Genomic DNA, 17,070 nt, shown 5'->3' with positions numbered 1-17,070 from the left:
TGCCCTTTCCAGACTCAGGGCTCGGGGAGGACACGGCACGGGTGGTGGTGTCCCCACCCCCTATGGCTGTGGAGCAAACCGCCCCATAACCACAACTTCATGGCATGAGACAACCGTTTATTCTGCTAATAGGCTCAGGGATCTGGACAAGGTACAACGAGGACAGCTTGTCTCTGTAACGCCTGGGGCCCCAGCTGGAAGACTTGAGGCTGGAGGTGACCCGAGAGCTGGGCGCTGGGGCATCTGGAAGCATCTGCCCGGACATGTCAGGCGGTTGGTGCCGGCTGGGGCGGGGACTCAGTCTGGCTGTTGGCCGGGGCGCCTGCACAGGACATCTTCGTGCAGCTTGGGCTCCCTGGTGTGATGGCGGCCTTGGGGTCACTGGTGTCTTACATGGTGGCTCCAAAGACGAGTGTCCCCGCTGACAAGACCGAGACCCCATGGCCTGTTCTGACCCGGCAGTTTCACTTCTGCAGCGTTCCGTTGGCTGCAAACCAGCCACGAGCCCACCAGATCCAGGCACAGACCCTGTCTCTCCACGAGAGCGGCGAGTCAGCGAATTGTGCACAGGTTTAAACACTGCTCCAGGGGGGTGGCTTCCCTGTTGGCCGGCCCCAGGGCCACAAACAGTTGGGACAGAGAGCGTGGAACCCCACTGGGGTAGCGCAGAGGCTCGGCTTAGCATTGACCTCCAACATGGGCATTGACCTCCGACATCCCGTCATCGCCCCTTGGCAGAACGCTGAGCGTCCTGGGTGTCTAGCTGTGGGAGCTTCCTGTCTTCATCTTGGAGGACATGCCCCTGGTGGCCAGCAGGGGGCGCCCAATACCCCTTGGGGTCCGCAGGTTAGGAGGGGGCGCTGGTGGAGGAGAGAGGACCACACTAGGGGCCTCACTGAACGTAACCGTCCTCCGCTGCCCAGCAAGGAGCCCTCGAGGCGACTCCAGCCGTGTCCACACTGTGTCGGCCGCTCCCACAAACTCCACAGTGGGCTGTGGATGCTTTTCCTGCTTCACACCAGCTGCTGGGGTGGGCAGGAGGGCCGTCCAGCCCGGAGGCCCCGCGGGGAGCACCGCAGGCAGGGGGCCAGCACGGGCTTGGCAGGCGGGCACACCACGTCCCCGGGCAGACCACGTCCCCGGTCTGGGCTTTGGATTCCAGGATGCAAGAGTGAGGGGCTTGGGCTGCATGCGCCTCCAGTTTCCAGAACCCCAGGGAGCGCCTGAATTTCTTCTCAGGTGCGAGTCTCCCCTTCCAAACCTGCCTGCAAGCTCCTGGGCGGCAGACCACGTCTTCTAGACTCTGGGCAAGGCACTTCCCCACTCCGGGCCTCGGTCTCCTCATCTGGAAAACGGGGACGCCAACAGCACCTGCCTTGGGGGGTTGGTGGGAGGCAGAGAGCCTTACGAAAGCACCTGGCACTCAGTAGGTGGTCAAGGACAGGTTCTTGCCTTCCGGCTTTGCTGCGGGTGCTCCCCGAGCCCACGGAGTGGGTTTGCGAGTCATCGGTTCCCTCGGGCCTCCTGGGGGCAGAGGGCGAGCGGCCATCACAGTGCTGGGTGCTGAGATCCAGGAGCAGCCTCCCGGGGCCGCCCTCCTGTGCCTGCAAAGGGAGCTGAGCGAGGTTTCCGAGGATTCCGCTCGTCTTTACAAAACAACCGGCTCGCCCCAGGCCCCCTGCTATCCTGTGTGGGTACCATGTTGGGTTGTGACGGTCGGTGGGCATCAGGCCCAGGGTCCTTGGGAGGCACTGAGGTCCAGGGAGAGGGTTGGGGGCCTCTCACAGGAGCCATGACAGCACCTGTCCTAGGAATGGACACCTGCCGTGCACCAGGCCAGTCACCGTCCCTGTGAGGGGGCACCGCCATCTGGTTTGGGGATGAGGAACTGCCTTTTCCGTTGGCCTTCCTGCTCTTCGCCCCTCTGCACTCAGGAGCTCTGAGACATCGGGGACGCCGGTAACTCCTGCCCTGCCCCCTTCCCCCATCCCCTCCCCCCGACACCCCCTCTGCAGAGGCCAGGCCCTGCTCGCCCTCCCTCCCCACGTGCCCCATCACGGCATGTGCAGCCCCAAGGAGCGTTGACTCGGAACCCTTGGCTGGCTGACATTTGCCTAGAGAGCAGGGGCTGTAGTGTCATGGGGCCCCAAGCGAAGAACTTTCTTGGCAATAGAAATCACTTACCGTTTTTAAACATTCCTTCCTCCCAAGTTTGATCTGTGATTTTTTTTTTCTTTTATAAGCACTCTGGGTGATTTCACAATGTTCCTTCTCTTTCATGCTTTTTTGGGGGGTGGGGTGGGATGAGGAAGATTGGCCCTGAGCTAACATCTGTTGCCAATCTTTGTCTTTTTTTTGTTTTTTTTTCTCTCCAGAGCCCTGGTACATAGTTGTATATGCTAGTTGTAGGTCACTCTAATTCTTGTATGTGGGATGCCATCACAGCATGTCTTGATGAGCGGTGTGTAGGTCTGTGCTCAGGATCCGAACCGGTGAACCTGGGCTGCTGAAGCAGAGTGCGTGAACCTAACCACTCGGCCACAGGGCCGGCCCCTGGCCTGTGATCTTGAGGCCCGTTTGGAAGTCTTTGAAGAAGCATCTCTTGAAAGCACAGGATTCAGAGAGTGAGGCCTCAGGGAATGGGGCCTCTGGAATGAACTGTTTTTCAGTGAATCAGTCTTTAAACTTCCCAGGACTTGGGGGAGTCTCTCCTTTGGTGCAGCCAGGGGGCCTGTCGTCAGGGTCGCCACATTTAGGCTTGTGGGCCCAGCGCCGCGTGACTCCAGGGGCACTGTCCTGACAGGCTGTATGTGACAGCAGCCCTGCCTGTGGCCCTGCCAGTGCGGGCCTGGCCCCTGGGTCAGCACCTCTGCCTCCCAATGAGGGGGAGGGAAGACCTTCCATGTCCGCCTTGCCTTGCCTGTCCTCTGTACCTGGGCACCTGCCTCAGTTTCCCCGGGCTGAGCCTTGATACTCTGCTCATCCCTCGCAGTAGAGAGGGGCTGGAGTCTCCTTCCTGGGCCCAGGCGGCTGGAGAGATGGCCCCAAATCGCAGTGCCACCAGCCTCCTAACACTGAGGAACACTGCCACCTGATGTCGTGGTTGAGACCCCAGCCTGGGATGGACTGCTGACGTGCTGACATTTGCCCAGATCAGGCCCAAACTAGAACAAAACAGATGCTTCAAATCCCTCTCTGCCTCTTTCTCTCTGTGTATCACGGGCAAGACTCCATCTTTCTGAACCTCAGTTTTCTCGTCTGCACACTGGGGGTAACACTCATAAACCTGTAACAGGTCTTCGAAGGTGAGTCTTGGAGGCACAGTGATGGGTGGAGCAGACACTCACAAGGCCGCTTGTCAAGTCCTCTTGCCCTTGGGGGACTTTATCCTTCAAGATAAGGTTTCCCACCTCTGTCCCGCCTGGACTCGCTTCCCCTTCCTCGTCGACTCAGGACAGTCAGTGTAGCCCGGCAGCTGAAATCTTGAACTCCAAAGGGAGAGTTTAATCTCTTCTATGCATTTTTTTTTTTTTTTGAGGAAGATGAGCCCTGAGCTAACATCCACCACCAATCCTCCTCTTTTTGCTGAGGAAGACTGGCCCTGAGCTAACATCCATGCCCATCTTCCTCTACCTTATACTCGGGACGCCTGTCACAGCATGGCTCATGATGAGTGCTGTAGGTCTGCGCCCAGGATCCGAACTGGCGAACCCCAGGCCGCCGAAGCAGAGCGTGCGAACTTAACCTCTGTGCCACTGGGCCAGCCCCAATGTATTTTTAATAAGTTGACTTGGCCTAGTAGAGGTTTTCAGTAGATCTGTTTAAATGACAGATAAGAATCATTGGCCATTAGCCTGGCCATCATTAATGTAAATGGGGCTTCCATGTATTCACTTTGCTTTCTTAAATTTCTTACATTTGTTTATTCATTCAATACACGTTAATTAAGCCCCTACCATGTGCTGGGCATTGGGTTAGGTGCTGAGGATACTGGTGAATCAGACAGGCTCCTGCGTGGGGTTTGTAACACAGCTGAGGGCACAGATAAAATCCAGGCAAACACACTGATATGTTACATAATTACAAATTGCATAAGTGCTTTGGAGGAAACGAGCTCATTTGCTTGTTAAAGTTTAAACGACACAAAGGTGAGTTTCAGTGTAGCCGGCGGAATCTGAGGTTTTCTAGGACACTGTGAAAAAAATGGGAGTAACCGCCCCACAGTCTCCATGTATCTCACTGGCCTGCCTGGGCTCCGGATGTAAATGAGAGCTTTATATAAATGAGCTCCTTCAGTCCTCACACAGCCCTCACAGTTGAGTGTCATTATCCCCATTTTACAGATTAGCATACAGGGGTCAAGGGGTCAAGTGACTTGCCCGAGGTCACATGGCTGCATTTGTTTGATCCCTGGCTGCTGCCATTATAGACCTTGTCCCGGCAGTGCTGGCCCGGGATCACGCTACACTATTTGTCTTCTTGTTGGCCTGGGCTCGGAGCTCCTAAAGCCCCGTGGCTGGAGGACCGGGAGGGAGCAGCAGAAGGGAACTGACCAGCGGGTTTGTCCCCTCATCCCGGTGCGAGGCCTCCCCTCTGAGCCGGGGCTGGAGGTTGCTAGTGTCAAGGCCCAGCCCAGAGGCTTGTCTCACAGCAAAAGGGAGCAAGTGTTGTCTGTGGCCAAGAAACATTGGCAGGCCCACTTGGAAAACGGCCTCGGCTTCAGCCTTGTTTGCAAAAGCTGGATGAGGATGGTGGGGTGGGGGTGGGAGCCCCAACTCTGCATCCACGAAGCACCTGGTGGCCAGCCTGTCTCATAGCCCTGATCTTTCACACTTTAAAGGCTGTGGCAGGTGGCTTAGGAGGTTGGGAGCCAATACAGAGGTCCCTAAGCTCAGAATCTGAACTCCGCGATTCCAGTACCGCCTGCCGTCGCCAGGCCCAGTCCTGTTCTCTCCGAGATTTAAGAGCCTGGGCATCGGAAATGAAAGGACCTAGATTCAAATTCCAGTTCTCCCACTTTCTAGCTGTGTGACTTTTAGCAAGTTACTTAACTTCTCTGAGCCTCATTTTTCTTATCTTTCAAATGGGCGTAATAAGATCTGCCTCTCAGGCTGTTTGGGAGATTAAATAAGATGATTACATAATGCATTTCACCCAGTTCCTGGATGATGGTACAAGCAATGAGTCAAATCCTGCTCTTCCAGGAACTTATGGTGTTGGCGTCTCCCCCAGCGATGTGCAGAGTTTGCAAAAGAGCGTGATCCACAAGTGTCCTTTCTCTGATGTTGTTTTACCCGCACAACTGCTTCCCTGTGTAAGAGACTACTGTCCCTTCAAAGCAGCCACCTGTCCACAGGCTCTTCCAGGAACGTGGCTCTTCGAATCGTCCTCAGAGCCGGGGGCAGGGCTCGGAGTGTGCTCGGTGGAAGCGCATTGGCCTCCGAGTGTTAGGGATTAGCGAGGAATCTTTGAACCCATGACCGATGATTTTGGGTGGGGATTTGGGCTAGAAAATGCTGATGAGAGAAAAATAGAATTAAAAATGCAATGGGGAGAGTGGAGAAACGTTTTCTCCCACCGGAGGCTGTGGATCTGACTGAAGCAGCTTTAAGACGGATGTGCGGAGGATGGTTCTGTTACGGGCCAGGAAGGGCAGCTTGGGGTATGGAGGCCCCAGCCCTATTCCGGGGCTGACCTTGGGCAGAGCACGATGCCCCGCCAGAAACGACTGTTCCCAGACACCCCTTCGAGATCCTTTCATTTGCAAGTTCAGAGCCCTGGCAACATATTCTGAGGGTTCAGCTGTGTCTCAGAAACCCAGAGAGCTGCTCCGGCTCCTGAGGGGCTGAGACCAAGCGCCGGACAAGGGCTGGAACCCAGGCAGGGCCTGCCTGCCTGTCTGTTTCTATTCCCATGGTCTCTCCGTCCTTTTTATTTTTTGAGGAAGATTGGCCCTGAGCTAAGATCCGTGCCCATCCTTCTCTCTTTCGTGTGGGATGCCACCACATCATGGCTGGACGAGCAGTGTGCAGGTCCTCGCCCAGGATCCGAACTCGCGAACCCCAGGCTGCCAAAGTAGAGGGCATGAACTTAACCACTACACCACCGGGCCGGCCTCCTCTCTGTCTTTTCTAAAATTGTGGTAAAATATACATAACATAAAATCTATTATTGTAATCTTTTTTTTAATTTTTTTGAGGAAGACTGGCCCTGAGCTCACATCCGTGCCCATCTTCCTCTACTTTCTGTGTGGGACGCCTACCACAGCATGGCTTGCCAAATGGTGCCATGTCCACACCCGGGATCTGAACGGGGGAACCCCAGGCCGCCAAAGCAGGACGTGCCAACTTAACTGCTGCGCCACCGGGCCAGCCCCTATTGTAACCATTCTTTTTTTATTTTTTGAAGATTGGCACCTGAGCTAACAACTGTTGCCAATCTTCTTTTTTTTTTTTTTCTGCTTTTTATCTCCCCAACCCTCCCCCCTTTACATAGTCGTATATCTGAGTTGCAGGTCCTTCTAGTTGTGGGATGGGGGACGCCACCTCAACGTGGCCTGATGAGCCGTGCCATGTCCGCACCCAGGATCCGAACCCTGGGCCACCGCAGCGCAGCGCGCGAACTCAACCACTCGGCCATGGAGCGGCCCCTGTAAGCATTCTTTTTTTTTTTTTTTTTTAAGATTTTATTTTATTTTCCTTTTTCTCCCCAAAGCCCCCTGGTACATAGCTGTATATTCTTTATTGTGGGTCCTTCTAGCTGTGGCATGTGGGACGCTGCCTCAGCGTGGCCTGATGAGCAGTGCCATGTCCGCACCCAGGATTTGAACCAACGAAACACTGGGACGCCTGCAGCGGAGCGCGCGAACTCAACCACTCGGCCACGGGGCCAGCCCCCCCTGTAAGCATTCTTAAGCGTCCAGTTCAGTGGCAGTAAGTGCATTCACAACGTTGTGCAGCCATCTCCACTCTCCATTTCCAGAACTTTTTCATTATCCTGAACAGAAACTCTGACCCCATTAAACAGTAGCTCCCTATCCTCCTCCCCAGCGCCTGGGAGCTGCCATTCTGATGAGGATCCGGGCTGCCCCAGGGAGAGAAGCCCAAGGCGTCCTGCCCTACATGCTGATCCATATCATCCTCCAGGGAGCATAGGACATCCTGATCGGATTTGTATCCAAAGTTATAGGACCATCTGCCAACCAGACGCCACCTGCTCTACCATTTTAACCATTTTTTACCATTTTAATGACTTTTTTACATGATCTTTCCTTTGTCTTGTAAAGAAAACTCACATACCTGTGCCTTATAAATTTAGCCCTACTCTCAACCCATTGCAGCCCTTCACTGCCCATGGGTCCTGTCCCCACGCTGTTCTCTGAGTAAAGGAACACTACTGCCAGACCTTGAGAGTCCCAGAAATCTTTCTTTCTACTCCTTGGCTTGCCAAGCCCACATCGATTCTACTTTCCGTCTCTATGAATTTGCCTGTTCTGGGTACCTCATGTAAGTGGCACCATATAATGTGAGCTTTCGCGACTGCCTTATTTCACTTAGCACACTGTTTTCAGGATTCATCCATGTGTCAGCATTTTATTCCTTTTTAAGGCTGAATTACTATATGCCATTATATGGATGTACCACATTTAATTTATCCCCTCATCCACCAACAGGAATGAGAGTTGTTTCTGCCTTTTGGCTATTGTGAATAACGCCGACAGCATAATCTTATCTCTGCATCTCTCTTTGCATCTGGGACTGGATTTCTCCGCCTCTCTGGGCACATGGCAGAGGGTGGCTACCCTGCAGCTTTTGAGTTGCAAGTGCCCAGTTCCAGCCACCAGCAGAGTCCCGGTTCCAAATTTCTGAGGCAGAGACTATGACTGTCAGGTGTGCACGCCAGGGCATGGAATCACGTGGTGTCAAAGTGGCTGCCGGGATCCGTCCTTGGGAGAAGAGAATGGTTCTTGGAAAGGAAATAGGAGTTCAGGATTAGGCAACCTCCTCTTCAACAAGAAACTAAGCAGGGACCCCCGCCAAGTAGAAATAGTTCCCCTTTGATAAACCTATCTGGTTTTTTTAAAAAGCAGACTCAGAAAGATGCTATTTTATTTTCTGCATACATGTGTGTTTTGTGTCTTCTGGCTTATTGTTTTTGAGAAATGTGTAGAAGTCTCTACAAGTCCTCCTGGGCCCTGGTTAAGCCAACGTCTTGATCTGGCTAGGGACCTGCTTGCCTTGCAGACCAGTTGGCTGGAGGTGTGGGAGGAGGGAGCGTCAGCCAGCTGTTGCTTCAGAACCCCTGGGCCGGTGTCCCCTGGTCCAGCCTGCTCTGCCCCAGCATCCTCACTCACCCTCTAGAGCAACTGGGATCTTTTTCAACTTCTGTTTTGTGAGTATGAGCCAGTAACTGTTTGACATGGGACATCTCTCTTGATATTACTAAATCTGTTTTCTTATTGATAAAATGGCTGAGAATACCCGTTCTGTTTTCTTCAGAGAGTTGGTGCAGGAGTCACGTGACGCTGGTGACGGTAGAGCCGGGGTTCTCGACTCGGGGCAATTTGCCCCCCAGAGGGCATTTGGCCATGTCTGGAGACATTTTTGGTTGACACAACTAGGCGGGGTGGGTACCACTAGCATCTGGGGGTAGAGGCCAGAGACACTGCTAAATATCCTGCAGCGCACAGGACGGCCCCACGACACGAGTTATCGGGTCCAACGCATCAGTGGGGCCAAGAGTGAGAAAGGCTGGTCTAGAGCAGCTTGGAGGAGTCATTCATTCAGCCAATAGTTACTGAGCATCATTGGTGCTGGGTGTGGAGGGTGGAGGGGGCTGGTAAGGATACAAGGGCGGCAGGGGAGGGGGCAGAGGGTCCGGTATGTGGTGGGCACTTAGATACTGTTTCTACGCCAAAGTTTAGCCTCAGTTAGCGGACAGCCCATGTGTGACTGTGTTTAGACCCTGCGCACATGGCAGAGCAGACCGGGCTGGGAAAGCTCGCAGCTCTGGCTGAGTGAATAAAGACATGGCTGTGGGTGAGCACAGCCCCTGGCGGCAGCAGGTGCTTCCAGAAGCTTGAGGACCCGCTTTGCTGCAGCCCAGCTAGTAGAACTGCTTAGCCGACCAGCTGCTGTGCGGAGAGCGGAGGAGCAGGCCCCTCTCACCTCCTGGTGCGACGTGCAGTTTGGGAAAAGAAGCAGAGGTGGATTTATTGAGTTTTTTCTGGACTCGTGGCTCCTTCTTGACTAAGATTCAGTCCCTCCTTTGCCGCCTGGGCCTTGTGGGGTGGGGGGTGGGGAGAGGAGGGCCGAGAGATGAGAAGACCCCCACAAAGCAGGAGAAGAAATTCCAGGGGACTTTATACCCTTCAGAAGATGGGACCTGGTGCAGGTTTCCAAAAGACCCCACCAAGGGCGACTCTGGCCCCCACGCACTCCTCCATGACCTTTGGCACCCCAGCCTGGCCTTCTGGGTGAGCGAGGTGGGCAAAGCAGGGGCCCTCCGGGGTGCGGCTCTGGGAACGAGAGCACAGCCTCCCCACAGGGGCAGCCACTCCCCGGGCCAGAGCTAAGGGAGGGCGCAGGGATGAAGGCCAGGGAGGTGGTAGCCGACAGCATCACTCCTAGCGAGGCCCCCTGGAACCAGGCACGGTCCCTCCCGACTCTGGCCAGGCCCTCTCAAATGGAGGGGTCTCCCCTTCTGTCACCTCTGCAGGCAGAGTGGCTGGCTGCTCCTTCCTTCCTCTTTGCTTGCACTTCAAGCCCTCGTAACAACGACAAGGAAGCTTCCGCCTGCCCCATGCTGTTCTAGGGGCTTTACAGGCGCGATCTCATTGAATTCACAGCTCGTGTTCCCACCTTACAGCTGGCTCAGAATGGAGCCAGGAGCAAACCGAAATAGTCTGACTCTGGACCAAAGGTCACAGCCTCCAGGGTGGGATTGCAGTGAATCAGGCAGATGTTTACTCTCTCCCTGGGGCAGAATTTTCAACCCTTCTAGGGCTGGCTAAACCCTGAGTGCGTCAGGCCTGTGCTTGCTTGGGTAACGCGTGGGGCCAGAAGCCTTGGTTTCCATCAGCCCATAATTTGAGAATACATCTGTGCTCTCAGTGTGACCTTGGGCAAGCTATTTATCTCTCAGAAGCCTCAGTTTCCCTCTCTGCAAAAAGGGGGACACTTTGTTGTGAGGCTTATATGAAACTAAGCATGGAGAGGTTTTTAGTGTATAAAATATGAAAGAGCCAAAACCAGGATTATCATTATTATTAGTATCGACATCTAAGGCAGGAGTGAGCAAACTCTTTCTGTAAGGCCAAATGGCAAATAGTTCTGGCTTTGCAGACCCTGTGGTCTCTGTCGCTACTCAGTTCTGCTGTTGTCTTTCCCGTGGACAATAGCAAATGGGCGTGCCTGTGTTTCAGTAAAACTTTATTTACAAAAACAATTGATGGGCCGGATTTGGCCTGAGGTGGTTTGCTGACCCTTGATGGAAGACCGTGAGGCTTGATTGCCAGGGTCCTGTAGCAGAAAGGGGAGCAGGGCTCACGCCGGGTTTGGTGTGAAATCCACGTGTCCACCTGCAAACTGCTGTCTGTGGGTGTTTTGAGAGCCCCTCCTGGGTTCCCAGGGGCACACGGTAAGGGCAGAGTAAGTGTTTGTGGTTAAATGACTTCTTCCTGATGTCGAGATACTTCTGCTCTTAGTCGACTCAGCAGATGTTTGGTTAAAATCTAGGGGTGGTTAACACGGACAATAAGAATGCAAACAGGGCCGGGCTTCTCAGCGCCCCGGGCTGCCCCCCTGAAATGGCGTGTTTGTGATCAGAGCCACCGTCACTGTCTACCCGCTGGGAGCCGGGACTCCGGAGCCCTGTCCTGACAGTCTGATTTAATTCTCATGAGAACCCTGCCATAGAGGACCAATTATTACTCCAGTGGAACAAGGGGGAAACTGAGGCTCAGAGAGACGAGGCCATGCTGGAAAGGTCAGGGAGTCAAACCTGAAACTTTCTGACTTCAAAGTATGTTCTTTTCCACCTTCTCTGGTTAAAGGGTCGTAGTCCACGTGACCCTCCCCTGTGCCCGTGCCCAGCCCCTTCCTGGGCCAGCTGGCAGCCATCGGCGCTCAGCCCCTCCGCTCGGCTCCCCTCTTAGAGGCCCCCACTTTTGTTGGCGCTCCTCCTCCCTTCCTCCCCCTCGGCAACTTCCTGGTCCTCCCAGGCCTGGCTGATGGATGGCCCAGCCCGGCCCAGCCCTGACTCAGTCTAGCCTTCCTGTGGGCGGCCGGGGCCGCCTCCTGTCCTGCTGCCTGGCAGGTCTGTCAGGTGAGTGACTCACGCACTGGGGCCCTTGTACGCCCAGCACGCGGAGCTGGTGGACTCGACTCCTGGGCTCCTGCCCGCCCTGCCAGCTGCTGCGACAGACGGAACCCTTCCCTGCCGGTGGGGCCTGCCCCCGTCTCTGTGCTCCTCTCCCCGAGGGCAGAATTGGACTGCACGGAATCCAGGTCAGTGTTTGGGTTTTTAAGCATCTCTCTCCCTCGCGGAGTCGCAGGAGGATCCTTTGGAGGTCATTGGGGGTTGGGGGGGGGGTCTCACCATCATTGACACCCTTGGGCTCCAGGCCCAGGGACGGACACCCTGCTCCCTCCCAGGGGACAGTGGGGCTTGGGGATGCCTGGTGCTGGGCTCCAGGAGGAGAGCTCTGCTGGGAGCTTCAGTGGGGGAGACCCTGAGCCTCGTGGCCCCCTTGTGGGGCAGGTCAGGGCATGTGGGGCGAGGAAGGCAGAGGGAGCCTTGTGGGGGTGTGCGTGCGGTGGGAACTTGCCCCACTCCCTTCCTAGGGTCACAGGGTTTGATGGTTGCAGCTTCAGATGGCCTCAAAGGACACCTAGTTCAATGGCATCGTTTTATAGCTGGGAAAACTGAGGCTCAGAGGACAGGGAGGCACTCAAGGTCACACGGGGAATTGGTGGCAGAGCGGGAGCTGGAAGCCAGAACAGGTTGCCGAGTCCTGCCCAGGGCTCCCTCCATGCTCCTCAGCGTCTGCTCCTCTGCTTCTGCGCCACCCTGCTCCCCGCCATCCCGACAGCCACCTCCCATCCCAACAGTCCCCTCTCATCCCGACAGCCCCCTCCCATCCCCATAGCTGTCTCCCATCCCGACAGCCCTCTCCCATCCCATAGCCTTCTCCCATCCCCATAGCCCACTCCCATCTCTTGCCATCCCTGCCCAGCTGGAGGGAGGAGTGCCACGTGCACAATTTTACAGGCGTGACGTTATGGGCTCGCTGTTGGAAGCATTTTAAAGGTCACTCAGGCAGCCCGGGCTGTGAATCCCTGACAGGTGGCTGTTTAGCCACAGCTTGAATATCTCCGGTGATGGAGCGCCCACGGCTTTGGGAGGGGGGCAGCCTCTTTCATCTGTGTGGCTGATGTCTGGTGAATGATGATAGAAATCTTGTTTGGTGCCCACTTTGTGCCAGACACTTTGCAAACGAAGCATGTTACATGTATTAACTCATTGAATCCTCCCAACACCCCTATGAGGTAAGTATTATTATTATCATTCCTGTTTATAGCTGAGGAAACAGGCCCAGAGAGGGTAAGTAACTAACTCAAGATTTCACAGCTTGAAAAAGGGGAATTGAGATTTGAAGCCAGACAAGTGTGGTTCTAGAGCTGACCGAGCTTTTTGCTCCTTGGCTTTTCTGCTGCCCTGTGAGAATGGGGCTGCGGGGTCGGGGTCTGCCTGGGCCCAGCGAGGCTGAGGTTGTAAGGGAGACATTTATATGGCTGTGTGTCCCTCTGGCTGGCCTCCCAGGGTCCTGGGGCCACAAATGTCACTGTTGATGCTTTTCTCCCTTAACCTGCTTCAGCTCTGTGTCAGATCACCCTCTGCCTCATGCAGCCCCCCAGCTGCAGAGTCCAGGACAAACGGGTAATGACTTCCAGGGTGGTCTCTGTTGAGCGACTGAAGGAGGGTTAAAAGCAGCTGTCCCAGGATTTCAACCCCAGACACCGCTGTCAGGGGTTTCCATGGAGTCCAGCCGGCTGGGAGGCAGGAGGTTGGGTGGGCACGGCAAAGCGAGCAGGAGGGGCCTGGGGCCTGAGTCTGTTTGCTTCTTTCCATTATCACCTTCTGGAGTGGCCTCTGCTGTGCCGCACCTTGCTTTGTCCGTCTATGAAGGGTCCTTTATTTTGTTTTAAAACCTTCTTTTTTTTCCAAGATTTAAAAATTTTTTCCTTTTTATCCCAAAGCCCCCCAGTACACAGTTGTGTATTTTCAGTTGTGGGTCCTACCAGTTGTGGCATGTGGGACGCCACCTCAGCATGGCCTGATGAGCGGTGCCATGTCTACGCCCAGGATCCGAACCGGCGAAACCCTGGGCCGCCGAAGCAGAGCACGTGAACTTAACCACTCGGCCCCGGGGCCGGCCCCAACAAAGGGTCCTTTGGTGATGAACAAGGGCAGTGCCTCATCCTAAGGTGCTTGACAGTTTACAAAGCAAGTCCACGTCGATTGTCCTGATGGATCTCGCACTAGCCTGGGGAGCGGGAAGGGCACGAATTGTGATCCCCATAATGATGGTCCCCAGAGAGGAGGGATGAGGCTCAGAGAGGTGAGGTGACCTGCCTGGGGCCACACAGCTAAGAGATGGCAGAGAGTCAGGCCCTCCCTCCTGGCTCCTAACAGAGTGTGCTGCACGCCAGGCCAGCCTCTCTCTCAGGGGCCTTTCCTCCAGAGGATCCTGGTTCATCTGGAACAGAAGTGGCTGCTTCCCCAGCTTTCGGCCCATGAGTTAGGGTCTCCTGAGGATCGGCGGGGGGCCACCACCTCTCTTCTGTCCCTGTGAAGGCTGAACTCCTCTGGGAGTAATGCCCCCAGTACTTCCAGCTGGGTCTCCTCGGATAGTGGGATTGGGGTCCTCAGGGGGGCTTCTGGTCTGGCCCCATTCACATCCCTGCCACCTAGAAGGTGAGACGAGTCCCTGGTGTCTCGTTTCAAGGCTTCCTCTCCAGGACAGTCGTGTGGGCAAGAGGCTCTCAGGGTGATTCCCTTCTGTCCTCTCCTCCTAGTAATAATAACGATACTAACAGCGATATTGACTACTGGTATAGCCACCATTCCTACATTTCCATTTATGGGGCACTCACTGCATGCTAAGCTCTGTGCCAGCCACCCTGCATGCCATGGATCCTTTAGTCCTCCTGACAACCCCCATTTCACAGATGAGGAAACTGAGGCTCAGAGAGGTGAAGTCACTCGCCCAGAGTCACACAGCCAGCCAATGGCACTGAAATCCTCAGTCTGAAAGCTCACATCTCCCAGAGTCACCATCCAAGGTTGCATGCTGAGTTCATGTCACAGGCAAGACCGGGTCCTGCCCTGTTGACTCTGGATTTCAAGCTCTTCCCACTTGGTGCCTCTGGGCTGGGCTGGGCTGGGCTGGGCTGGGCTTCCGTGGGACTTGTGAACCATAGGTTCTGATCTTGTTCTGTCTCTAAATACTACAGGACCTTGGGCAAGCCACTCAGCCTCCCAGGGCTTGCATCACCCCATCTGGGTGCAGGGGCTGATGGTTTCTTCTCTGTGTTCTCACCGAGGGCTATGTATTACAGTCGTGGCTGGAAATGCCTTTAAAACCTTGACACAGTATGCACGCAGAGAAGTAGTATGAAGAGAGGCAATTGCCCAGCAGCTTCTCCAGTCCCCTCTGTGCCGGGGATAGCCTGGCATTTAATCCCACAACGCCCTCGGGCTGCAGGAACACAAGCTGGGCTCTAGAGCAGGGAAGCTGAGACAAAGGGAGGGGAAGTGACTCGCCCGCTTGAGGTCACAGGGCCAGTAGGTGGGGAAGCAGGGATGTGAACCTGGTCTGCGTGTTCCCAGAAATGAGCACCCCCCACCATGATGAAAGACAGCTCCTTGGGGATGGGGCTCCCCAGGGTCCCCAGGACCGGAGCAGTAAGCAGATTCAAGGTGGTCAGGGAGCAGGTCCCCAGGAGCTTAGCAGGCGGGGCAGGGCAGGTGGGGTGGCGCTGCCACCAAGTGAGTCCTTGGCTTCCCTGCTCACGACTCCTCCCACTTCGCCCTTCAGCAGAAGGAGAGGGGATCCCTCCCCCATCCTTTCTTGTCCCAGGGACAGAGGCAGCCCTTGTTCCAAGGGGACCAGGAAGATAGGGAGATCTCCTGGCCACGCTGGGACCTGCTCTGCAGGTAACCCTGACCCCTCCTCCTGGCCAGCCAAGCCGGGCTCAGCCTCTGCACAGAGATGCCCTGGCAGACGGAGCCAGGCAGCGGGGTTAGGGGGCACCTGCCCACCTCCTGCCTCCTCATCTCACCCTTTCCCCGGTTCTCCTTCTGAGCGTCAGGAAGAAATCTGATACCCGTTCGTTCTATCTGATCTAAAGGGTTCCAGCGTCATGGCTTGTTTGAGACGGGCTGGGGTGGGGAGGGGACCCGGGCCGGGAGCCAGGAGGCTGCCTCTGCTCCCATTTTGTTCTTCACTCCCTGTGCGACCTTGAGCAAATCCCTTGCCCTCTCCAGGCCTCAGTTTCCCCCTCTGTGAACGGAGGGGGTTGGCTTGGGTCATTCCTTGGGGCCCTTCCAGCTCTGAAAGTCTCCCAGTTGCTCACGTGGGTGGGCTCCCTGCCAGCTCTGCCTCCTCCCCACACGGCTGCAAAGCAGGGGGAGCGCAGGAATGTGGGGGAGGCCTGAGTTTGCTCCTGACACACGGGGACTGGCCAAGACGGGAGCGATCTCCAAAACTCCCTCTCGTGTTCTGTCTGGCCGATTTTGGATTAAACCCAAGACGCCAACGTTTGCCCAGCTGTGGGGAGAGCTGAGGTCCCTTCCACCTTGTTGTTAGTGGAAAAAGGAGGGACTTCGGGTTCCAATCCCAGCTCTGTCGGATGGTGAACCTGGGCAGGTCACTCGGTCTTAGTTTAAGCATCTGAAAAGGAAAGTAACAGTACCAACTCGCTGAGGTGTTAGGAGGGTTATGCGTTATCCCAGGCACAGCCCTGGGCCTGGCACATAGTAGGTGTTCAGTGAAAGCAAGGGCATGTCCCTGTACCAGTGCCACCCCAAATCCCCGTTTCCGGCAAACAGCTAAGTCTGCAGCATGACAGGATGCCTCCCTGGGCGGACGGGGACCTCAGTGCCACGTTCCACACGGACGAGCGGTGTCCCCAGGTGTGGAAGGGAGGACGGGGGGCTTTCCAGTCTTTCCTCTTTCTTAAAGTTGCCCTGGAAACTACAAAGCTGGGCCATATCAACGCCTGCTCTCCTGGTGCTGCTGGGTTTCTGCAGCTCGGAGCCTTGCTTTCCCCGCAGGACACTGGAAGCCCTAGGCTCTGGCAAGGGAATACTGGGGAGTAGGGGAGCCTGCTTCACACCAATGCCTCCCCTAAATCTGGCTGATCAGGATTCACGAGGTATGAGGGTTTGTGGGTCAGCGTGAGATCTCTTAGATTAACTGGAGCACAAGTCCCCTAAAGCCGAAGGCTCCTGGTGGGTGCTCCAGAACCTGAGATAGCACCCAGAGAATGGGTCGGGCTTGGCTCCCACCAAACCCCAGGGCCCGGCACAGCTCTACTCCTAGCCCAATCCTGGAGCCACAGGGCAGGGGCTTCTACACTGGGCACATTGTGTGGCTGCCCCTGATTCAGAGACATGTGGTTTGGGATTGAGCAGACGAAATTCCCTGCAAAGTGGTGGTTTCTGGGAAGGGGTGTGTGCTTGATAAGACTACGCCGCTGCTGCTTTTATTACGTTATCTCAAAGTTCATCACCCACATGGTGCTCTTTTTTTCCATCTCCCAAAAGTCAGCATATTCTTCTCTGATTTCCTGGAATCCTGGCCAGGGATTTTCCAATTAGCAGAGAAACTGCATCCAGCTTCCTCCTGCTTCGCTGAGGGGGTGGGCGACTGGGAGTGGGTAAGGTCCTCTAGTTCTTTTCCTCTTGTTTTTCCGTTGTATTCATCCATCCATCATTCATGCATCCATCCCTCCATGTGTCCATCATCCGTCCATCATCCATCTATGATCCATCCATCTGTCCATC

General features: G+C 55.4%; 1 protein-coding gene across 7 annotated transcripts in view; it reads left to right on the top strand.

Moving 5' to 3' along the window:
* The first annotated feature begins 11,358 nt into the window (after window positions 1–11,358).
* ARHGEF10L (Rho guanine nucleotide exchange factor 10 like) overlaps window positions 11,359–17,070 on the top strand; it is a 152,675-nt gene continuing 146,963 nt past the window's right edge. For all 7 annotated transcript variants that reach the window (XM_046660364.1, XM_046660363.1, XM_046660362.1 and 4 more), the window contains exon 1: window positions 11,359–11,507. The gene's annotated coding sequence lies outside the window, so the exon portion shown is untranslated. The remainder of the gene's footprint in view (window positions 11,508–17,070) is intronic.

This window comes from Equus quagga, chromosome 5, assembly GCF_021613505.1.
Source record: "Equus quagga isolate Etosha38 chromosome 5, UCLA_HA_Equagga_1.0, whole genome shotgun sequence".
Lineage (NCBI taxonomy): Eukaryota > Metazoa > Chordata > Mammalia > Perissodactyla > Equidae > Equus > Equus quagga.
The sequence above is the reverse complement of the archived record's forward strand: the minus strand, read 5'-3'. Positions and strand labels throughout refer to the sequence as shown.